The 10,389-nt window shown below is 34.8% G+C and overlaps 2 long non-coding RNA genes across 3 annotated transcripts; both read left to right on the top strand.

The window, feature by feature from the left end:
• The first annotated feature begins 2,318 nt into the window (after positions 1 to 2,318).
• On the top strand, positions 2,319 to 6,065 carry LOC145017543 (uncharacterized). 2 transcript variants are annotated; one of them, XR_013666561.1, is made up of 4 exons: positions 2,319 to 2,785; positions 2,978 to 3,088; positions 3,245 to 3,663; positions 5,648 to 6,065. It is a non-coding gene; the product is annotated as an uncharacterized LOC145017543 (long non-coding RNA). The 2 variants fall into 2 exon arrangements; XR_013666560.1 differs by having other exon boundaries at positions 3,245 to 3,569.
• A 2,656-nt stretch (positions 6,066 to 8,721) lies between these two features.
• Positions 8,722 to 10,171, top strand: LOC145018226 (uncharacterized). The gene is made up of 2 exons (XR_013666893.1): positions 8,722 to 9,516; positions 9,714 to 10,171. It is a non-coding gene; the product is annotated as an uncharacterized LOC145018226 (long non-coding RNA).
• Positions 10,172 to 10,389: the final 218 nt, after the last annotated feature.

Below are 10,389 nucleotides of genomic sequence, written 5' to 3' on the forward strand. Positions count from 1 at the left end.
ATGAATGTTTAATAAATACAAAAAAAATACAAGTTGCTTTCAATGGTTAAACACCTAAAATCGTAAATAGGTTCGACAAAAGGATAATATACTGAGACATTGAAGAACAATGATTTCAAATAAAGAACGTTGTCATAACAAACTGCCGTTATACTTCAAAATCAAAATACTTAAAAGTTAGTAAATAAGATTTTTATCTAAATAGTTGCCCGTAACAAAAAAGTTAGTAAATAAGATTTTATCTAAAGAACTGTTAGTAACAAAAAAAAAAAAAAAAAGAATAAATTGTAATCAATTTCTTGTGTTAAAAAAATAAATAGAATGTTCTAATATATTTTTTTAATTAAAAATCAAGTTTACTGTACAAATATTGAATTGATAAGAAACTTGGATAAACATATTTTTATCCTCTAATATTTCTTTAGGTTGTCCGACGATGGTTAAAAAAACATTAATTATATAGATCACACTTAACTTTAATATAAAATGAATAATAACTTATTTAAAAATATTTTTTTATATTTGACCTAATATGGGTATAACATTATTAGTTTATGTTGCACTGTGAAACAAAAATGACCCAATACGTCATTGTTTCTTCGTAGTAATTTATAACCTAAATAGTTTGTATTTTTTTTAATTGTAACTAAAATACATTTATTTTTAAAACCAAAACAATAATATTATTTTCCTTTTAACTAAAAATCACGTACATTTAAAAAAAATATAACAAAATACTTTTATTTTTAATCCAAATAACACTTACCGAAAGGAAATTATTCAGCAACAGAAAACTATGGATGGAAACAAATAATCAAAATAAAATAAATCGTCACCGCCGCATTACACGGGTATCCTAATTTCATGTGTATATATATATATATATATATATATATATATATATATATATATATATATATATATATATATATATATATATATATATTCTAGTTAATATTTATCGTAAGTCTTATAACCGAGCTTTATGACTTGAGTGTACCCCCTTATAACGCTTCATTGGACATTGTAGTAAAAATTGTAGACACCTATCACCCGCTTCGATTGATCGGTCGAGGGTTGTAGCTAGCAACCGCACGTGGGGATGTTAAAACCGTATATTTATCTCGCTCCGAAGATTAACAGTTACAATAGTGTGGGTATGCTAAGTGTTTAGACTCAACTAATGAATAACGTAACGCCTAACTAAAAATCCCTTAACTAAAAACTTTGTGAATAACTCTTAGCCCTAACTTACTTGTGGGTAAGTCTTAGGCGTAACAAATATCGTTGTATGTGGTTTATAAAAGACGAGTATGTTTGACATGTATGCAAAAGTGTGGTGTGCTCGCTTTTATAAAAATGAATGTTTCAAATTAATGAACATATGTGTATATATAATGTTGTGTGCATAAACATATAAATAAACATGCATAGTAATAGCTTGAATTCTTGAAATACTATAGAGTTTTATGACGTACTGGTTATAATATGCAATGGCACATAAAAATCATATCATTTTGTATCATGTAGTATTTATTGTGTTAACTGATTATTTCACGTTAAAATAATTATAGTACGTATACGAAAAGTTAATACTAGTTTATTTGTAACAATATAGTAAACTGTTAAATAATAATATTTTTTATATACTAGGATTATTGTATTTTCACATAAAACGGTAAACGGTTTGTATAAACAAAATATATTGACACATGTATTCCCCCCTCCCCCCACCTCGAAATAATTAAAATATTAAAAATGGGCCGTAAGCACTCACTTTCGTAGTGTGAACGAGGTTCGTGGTTGGAAACTTGTCGTGAAAGTTGTTACATGACGTTACATGCTCTTAAAATGAACCACCAGGTATATTTAAATTGCCTAACAAACCAAAGGGTAATTTTGGTATTAATTATTAAGTATACGTTGGTCTTTGTTAAAATAAATAAACTTTGGGGATTGTTTTTACCAAAAATGACTGAACTTGCAAATTATTCTCATAACAGGGGTTAATCATGTACATTTGAAACCGATTTTGGGTTTTAGGATTTAATTTGTTAGGTTTCCCGGTGGAGGGTTTATTCTGAATATTCTAAATGTGAGCTTGACCTTTATTGCTGACTTAATTCATAAAACGGGCTAAAATCGTAACATTTGGAAATCTCAGAGTTAAAATTAAATAATTCAGCAACTTCTGGGGTTACATTTAATTAAAATGAATGCAAGTTTGATTTTGCTTTGACCTTTGACTTCCTCAAAATCAAAACCCATTTTATTTTTGAAGCCTCGTGACCGATCTTGGCAAATGGATCCATTTAAAAGAAGAATTTGGGCTTTACCCTCCCGTCTTCGTCATTTTCGGGTCGAACAAATAAATGGAACGGGGATGAATCAAGGCAGACGAACGAAATGTGGGAGAAGCGAAGGGCTCGTCGGCAATGAAGAATTTTCCTCGGAGGCGTTTCCAAGGTTCGACGAGACCGAAGGAAAGGGACGGTCCAATGGGTGTCGCGAGCAGCAGCAGCGACGAAGTGAGACCTTCGGAGGTCTTTGATCAAAGAGGAAGAAAGGAGGAGGCAGCGATGATGCGCTCTTCTCGGTCGGCTGCTAGGTGCGACGAGAGCGGAGTCTCCGGGTTTTGACGTGACCGACGGGAAGGACGGGATGGGGTAGGTCAGCAGCGTCGTCGGGAAAGGGAAGAGGTCGAGGGATAAGAGGGGGTTGTCGCGTTCCGTGTTTACTCCGTGGAAACACCCACTTCGGTGGGTTTTGCTCTCGATAATCACAGGTGAGCTTATGGGGGGTCTGCTCTAGCAGCCCCTAGTCGATTTCTTCCCCTTTCTTTTTGTAATTGCACCACTGTAGTAGTAGTGAAATAGTGAGCAGGGGGCTGCTTCTGCAGCTCCTTCGTTCTTCCTCTTTTTTTTTTTTTTTTTGACTGGGTCGATGAACTGGGGTGTTTGGTTTGTATATCTGACAGGGAAAGAAGAAGGAAGAAAGAAGGGAGACCTGCTGTTCTTCTGGTTTGCTGGAATACACGAGATGTGTTCTTGTATTCTTGACTGGATGCAGAATGAAAGCAAATATGGAGGTGTTTGGGTGTTGATTTTTTTTAATCTTTGTATATTGTTTGAGTTGAGTGGAGTTTTGGTTGAAGAAGTGTGAGAGTCTCCAATTTCGGCTGTCAATTAAGTGATTCGTACAAGAGGCCTTCTAACCAGCGTTATCCGTGTTGTATTCCTTTTAGGTTGAGTATTCAAGTCCCGTGAATTAGGAGCAGAGCCGGCCCAGGGCAGCAAAGTGGAGGGGGCATCAGTTTAGCCCAAACATGTAGGTATTTTTGGCCCAAATACGAGTTCAACATCTCCAATCGGCTGTGTCGCTCGCTTTGACTCTTCCATTCCCAATCCTGCATCACCTAGGAAGAGCAAAAGTCAAGATGTAAAAGAAGTAGACGTCGAGGAGTTTATATTTCCCAATCGTCGATTGGTTAGGACTCAGGAGGAGGCTCTTTTTTAGATGCGCAATAATATAGCGTCTCCCGATTTTTGTTAAGAAACACTCGGAGAACCGTAAGTTCTCTAAACTTTTATCTCTCGTTTTCTGTCAAGAACACAAGAAAATACTTCCAGAGACTCTCTACTATCCCGATTTTTTGTGAATAAGGTGATATCTCTCTTTTCTCCTATGTAAAACTCATAAACGTCACTTGTGACTTGTGATTTTTGTGAATAAGTTGCTTTATTGTTGTTTTGTAAGTTTAGTAATTAGTAGTAGTTGTGTTATGATGGATCGATTTTAGCCCCAATTAGTAGCCGTACTTCTAGGTGTACTTATAACTTACTTTTGATTTCAAGTGGATGAATTTTTCCCAATTGTGACAGTGGATTCGAAGGTTACTTTTTCAATTTTGAGTGTTCTAATTTTGATGTTATATTGAAATTAGAGATAGTGTGTGTTTGTTAGCAGCTGTAAAAGTATTTTTTTCAATTTGATTCTGATTTTTTATTTTCCTCATATGGTAATTGTCGAAGACATCAAACCAAATCGCTTGGCCACACACAAGATAGAAAATATTGAGGATCACATATAGGAGTCTTGGTATAAATACTTTGTAAGACAAAGGAATGATTGTCATTGATGTTGTTTGTAGCTCTACAAACAATTTGTTGAAACAGCTAATGTTAACTATGTTATTCAAAATATGTGTGAAGACAATGTTTTAGTGATGTTTTAAGTCAAGAATATCAATTTGGTCAAAAAAAAAACATCGATTGTATTTTTGTTTTGCAAAATTTATGTTGTCCATGGATTTAATTCAAATATTGGGGCATTAGTATGTTTTTTCCGCCCAGGGCATTAAAAACGTATGGACCGGCCGTGATTAGGAGTTGTGTAGAGTAGAATAGATTTGCAGTTAAAAAAATAAAAACTAAATAAATAAATAAAATAAGTGATTTGTGATTGTGTGTAAAATTATCTTTGTGTATAAAATTATCTTTGTCTATGATTTTGTATAAGGAAAAGTGTTTATTTGGTGTGTAGTTTTGGTTTAAGTGTACTGAAACTCTTGTTCTCCATTGACTTTGTGGACAAAAGTTATTTGTTATGTATTTGTGTAGGAATTAGTATATTGCACTTATGAATAGTATAATATAGTATAGGAGTTGACCATTTTTATATTTAGATACACAGTTATACATTTCAAGCATGCGCATATATATTAATAACCTTAAAAGTCATTACATTTTTATATATTTTATATACGTTTTGAATTTATATAACTTTGACGTATATATAAAAATATGTGTGTTCATAGATAATTACGACTCCAGGATTTATTATATAGGATTGTTATTATTCTTGGGAATTCATGAAGTATACAAACATATTTATAAGTCTCCAAACCTTTAAAAACTAATTCTTTCATATTTTTATTATTATTATTTTCCAACTATCTCAATTTGTATGTCATTGATCTCGATACCAAATATTTTTTTTTGAAAATAAAGAATAACGGTCTCGGTTATTATGATTACAAAAACTCAGACGGATTAATTTTTAGAGTTGTAGAACTCTGGGAAAACCATGTTTAAAGTTTTGCGTTTAATTGGTTTGATTTTTCTGACTTTTACAAATATTTTTTGCTAAAAATATTTCAAATATGAAATTAAATATTAGGTTATAGTCTAAGTCCAAAAATGCTTTCAGAATTTCCATTTGAGTTGTGCAAGTCCCTCAACGAATAGAAACGGTTTTAGCGATTTTAAGAAAAATCAATATTATATTGGTTTTGGATTTTTCAAATGGTCCTATCTTTTGGATACTAACTCCGTTTTGGACATTTTTCTATATTTTCGGAAACAGAGAAACATTTACTACGAGACCACAAGGTTTGCGTTGCTGGTAACTGTTTAATACGAAATTTCAGTTTTTCTTAGGGTTGTAGTTTGAGCTGTTTGATTTGTTGTCAATTTACACATTTAGACGTAATACTTGAAATAAGTCATTTTTTTATATTAGATGCACTAAAACTCAATCAGTCAATTTACCATGAGACTTACTGTGAACTTTACCGTTCACAGTCTTTGACCCAAATTCTGTGATGTCACCCATAATCATAATAATAACAATAACAACATTCATACAGAGCCTTCAGTATGGCTGGAACGCTCCACCGACCCACAGTCTATCCGGTACACTCACGAAACATTCAACATGACTGTTTTGCCTCATTGGGCCTTCAACTTATCTGGAACGTTCTCCGGGCCTTCGGCATGTCTGGTACGCCCTACTGGCCTGCAGTCTATCTGGGACACCTGGTTCTCTTTGTAACATCCAAATTTTCGGGTATGATTTAATTGTATTTATTTATTCAACGAAAAGGAAAGACTCGACGAGTTGGTGCCACGACTTGTCGAGTAGGTGAGGAAGTTTCTGTGAGTCTTCGCGACCAGACTCGTCGAGTGTGGTGTGCTCGCTTTTATAAAAATGAATGTTTCAAATTAATGAACATATGTGTATATATAATGTTGTGTGCATAAACATATAAATAAACATGCATAATAATAGCCTGAATTTTTGAAATACTACAGAGTTTCATTACGTACTGGTTATAATATACAATGGCACATAAAAATCATATCATTTTGTATCATGTAGTATTTATTGTGTTAACTGATTATTTCACGTTAAAATAATTATAATACGTATACGAAAAGTTAATACTAGTTTATTTGTAACAATATAGTAAACTATGACATCCCCAAAATCTCGGCCAGAAAAGACCGATTTTCATTTATGCTTTTAATATAATTTCAGAGTAAATCCTTTTGATTTGAAAGAGTTGCGGAATTTTTTCTCAAAAACAAAACATGATAAAACAATTTTTACCAAAGCATTTCATAAAAAAAATGTATTTTCATTATATAATCAAAACTCGGGGTGTCATGTTCCGATACAGACCAATAAGCATAAACGATAACATTACACGTCATTCAACAAATATATACATATACAGACTTGTAAACAAAACAACTTGATGGTTCATCCATCTTACGCCCTTGCCACTTCCTGTAATACAAATAAAACTGAGTGGGTCAGCCTTGGGAGCCTGGTGAGCACATAGGGTTTTCAACCCACAATAAATAATTAAATTAATTATTATCAACCAACAATAACCCAATTACCCATTCCTGTTATTCTCACTTTATGTCCCTAAAATAACTAACACAAGGGACCTAGTCTAAGAATATTTCATCGAGGTGACAACACATGCTTCGGGGGTTCCTCAGCAATATAAGTCAAATAAGGAAACCATGAGGGGGATGGAATACAGCGAATGAACACCCAAGTTCATTAACACCTACATGTTATGCGCCTGCTAGCGTTCCACGGGACTGTCTAGAAAAGTCTGTGGTCGTCATCTAAATTTCGTTGGATGACTGGATCAAAACAACATCGAGGCCTCTCATCTGTTTATTACACACTAACTATCTACCCATGTTCTACCCAACATATTAGTAGATAAAAACATACATTTTTATACATAGTTTCAAAACCTGTATATCATGCTCGATCAATACATTTTCCATATAACAGATGAGACACACACACATAACACGTATTTCATATAGAAATAATCAGATCGGTAAGATAGAAGAAAGTGAATATACATTCACACACATAACAACAAAATATACACATAACACGTATCGCGTATAAAATACTTCATAATTAGGCGTTAGAAAAAAGTAACAACACATTCACCCATATAAACAACAATATACTTAATACACTCAAAGGTAGTATACACTCACCTGATCAGAAGATGATCGGACAGCACTACGACTTGCAAAAGTAGTAATCCTCAGCAGATCCGGAAGATCTCTACAAAAATCGAACTTCTCGCGGGCAGAGCTTCGGCTCGGGAACCGCACTTCTCGGGATCTCGGGACTTGCTTCGGGACTCCGGAATATTACCGGGGCTTTGGGGTACTTCTGGCACGCAAAACGATGCAAAACGGGAGAGAGAAGGGAGAAAAATGGCAAAAGAGCCGGCTGCCCTTGCATCCTATTTATAGGAGGCTGAGGCCTCACAGTACGCGGGGCGTACTACTCCGAGTTCGTAAGCGCATGCGTCATCTGAAGTCCTTGAGTGCGAGTGTCGACATCCTTCGCCGTACGCGGGGCGTACTCCGGATGAGTCCGGTAACTCGCCTCCGGATAATACCGAGGTTTAATATTTAAATTTAATTATTAACTATTTAATAAACTTCGAAAATTCATATCATCTTCATACGAACTCCGTTTTCAACGTTCTTTATATCCACGCAAAGGTGAGACTATGCTCTACAACTTTCGTTTAGACTCCGTCAGCTAATTTTGAATTTATTTTTATTATTTATTTTTAATAGGTCAGGACAGAAAATTTCGTTATAAATTCATATCTTCTTCGTTTGACGTCCGTTCTCACCTAACTTTTTATCGCTTCGATACTAACAACAAGATCTTCGATTCTCGTTTAGATCACTAAGGCTAACTATCGCTCTAACGTAAATTTCACTTTTTACGTCATTCAGCATTGCCGGTTCAGTCGCGAAACTTCGACAGGTCATAACTTCTTTGTTATAACTCGGATTTCGGCACTCATTATATCTTCGGAAACCTAGTATAAACTACTACAACATTATCTGAAGATATCAAGTTTATTTTACACTTAAATTTTGGTGCTTATTTTTATTCTTAATTAATTAAACCACATAATTAAGCAATTAAGCACAAAACACATAATACTCAAATAATACACTTCTATTATTTCAAAACGGGTTACAAAGGTTAACCTAGACTATTATATTGGTATAAATGGCAAGCCCAGAAACACAGGCATTACATAAACTGTTAAATAATAATATTTTTTATATACTAGGATTATTGTATTTTCACATAAAACGGTAAATGCTTTGTGTAAACAAAATATATTGACACATGTATTCCCCCTCCCCCTACCTCGAAATAATTAAAATATTAAAAAGGGGCCGTAAGCACTCACTTTCGTAGGTGAACGAGGTTCGTGGTGGGAAACTTGCCATGAAAGTTGTTACGTGATGTTACATGCGCTTAAAATGAACCACCAGGTATATTTAAATTGCCTAACAATCCAAAGGGTAATTTTGGTATTAATTATTAAGTATACGTTGGTCTTTGTTAAAATAAATAAACTTTGGGGATTGTTTTTACCAAAAATGACTGATCTTGCAAACTATTCTCATAACAGGGGCTAATCATGTACATTTGAAACTGATTTAGGGTTTTAGGACTTAATTTGTTAGGTTTCCCGGTGGAGGGTTTATTCTGGATATTCTAAATGTGAGCTTGACCTTTATTTCTGACTTAATTCATAAAACGGGCTAAAATCGTAACATTTGGAAATCTCAGAGTTAAAATTAAATAATTCAGCAACTTCTGGGGTTACATTTAATTAAAACGAATGCAAGTTTGATTTTGCTTTGACCTTTGACTTGGTCAAAATCAAAACTCATTTTATTTTTGAAGCCTCGTGACCGATCTTGGCAAATGGATCCATTTAAAAGAAGAATTCGGGTCGAACAAATAAATGGAACGGGGATGAATCAAGGCAGACGAACGAAATGTGGGAGAAGCGAAGGGCTCGTCGGCAATGAAGAATTTGCCTCGGAGGCGTTTCCAAGGGTCGACGAGACCGAAGGAAAGGGACGGTCCAATTGGTGTTGCGAGCAGCAGCAGCGACGAAGTGAGACCTTCAGAGGTCTTTGATCGAAGAGGAAGAAAGGAGGAGGCACCGATGATGCGCTCTTCTCGGTCGGCTGCTAGGTGCTACGAGAGAGGAGTCTCCGGGTTTTGACGTGACCGACGGGAAGGACGGGATGGGGTAGGTCAGCAGCGTCGTCGGGAAAGGGAAGAGGTCGAGGGGGTTGTCGCGTTTCGTGTTTGCTCCATGGAAACACCCACTTCGGTGCGTTTTGCTCTCGATAATCACAAGTGAGCTTATGGGGGGTCTGCTCTAGCAGCCCCCTAGTCGATTTCTTCCCCTTTCTTTTTGTAATTGCACCATTGTAGTAGTAGTGAAATAGTGAGCAGGGGGCTGCTTCTGCAGCTCCTTCATTCTTCCTTTTTTTTTTTTTTTTTTGATTGGTGTCGATGGATGAACTGGGATGTTTGGTTTGTATGTCTGACAGGGAAAGAAGAAGGAAGAAAGAAGGGAGACCTGCTGTTCTTCTAGTTTGCTAGAATACACGAGATGTGTTCTTGTGTTCTTGACTAGATGCAGAATGAAAGCAAATATGGAGGTGTTTGGGTGTTGATTTTTTTTAATCTTTTTACATTGTTTGAGTTGAGTGGAGTTTTGGTTGAAGAAGTGTGAAAGTCTCAAATTTTGGCTCTCAATTAAGTGATTCGTACAAGAGGCCTTCTAGCCAGCGTTATCTGGTGTTGCATTCCCTCCTTGAGGTTGAGTATTCTAGTCCCGTGAATTAGGAGTTGTGTAGAATAGAATAGATTTGCAGTTAGAAAAATAAAAACTGAATAAATAAATAAATAAAATAAGTGATTTGTGCTTCTGTGTAAAATTATCTTTGTGTATAAAATTATCTTTGTCTATGATTTTGTATAAGGAAAAGTGTTTATCTTGTGTGTAGTTTTGGTTTAAGTGTACTGAAACTCTTGTCCTCGATTGACTTTGTGGACAAAAATTATTTGTTATGTATTTGTGTAGGTATTAGTATATTGCACTACTTCATGTATGAATGGTATAGTATAATATAGGAGTTGATCATATTTATATTTAGATACATAGTTATACATTTCAAGCATGTGCATACGTATTAATAACCTTAAAAGTCATAACATTTTTAT

The sequence above is a fragment of the Lactuca saligna genome, chromosome 9 (genome assembly GCF_052625555.1).
Source record: "Lactuca saligna cultivar CGN05327 chromosome 9, ASM5262555v1, whole genome shotgun sequence".
Taxonomy (NCBI): Eukaryota; Viridiplantae; Streptophyta; class Magnoliopsida; order Asterales; family Asteraceae; genus Lactuca; species Lactuca saligna.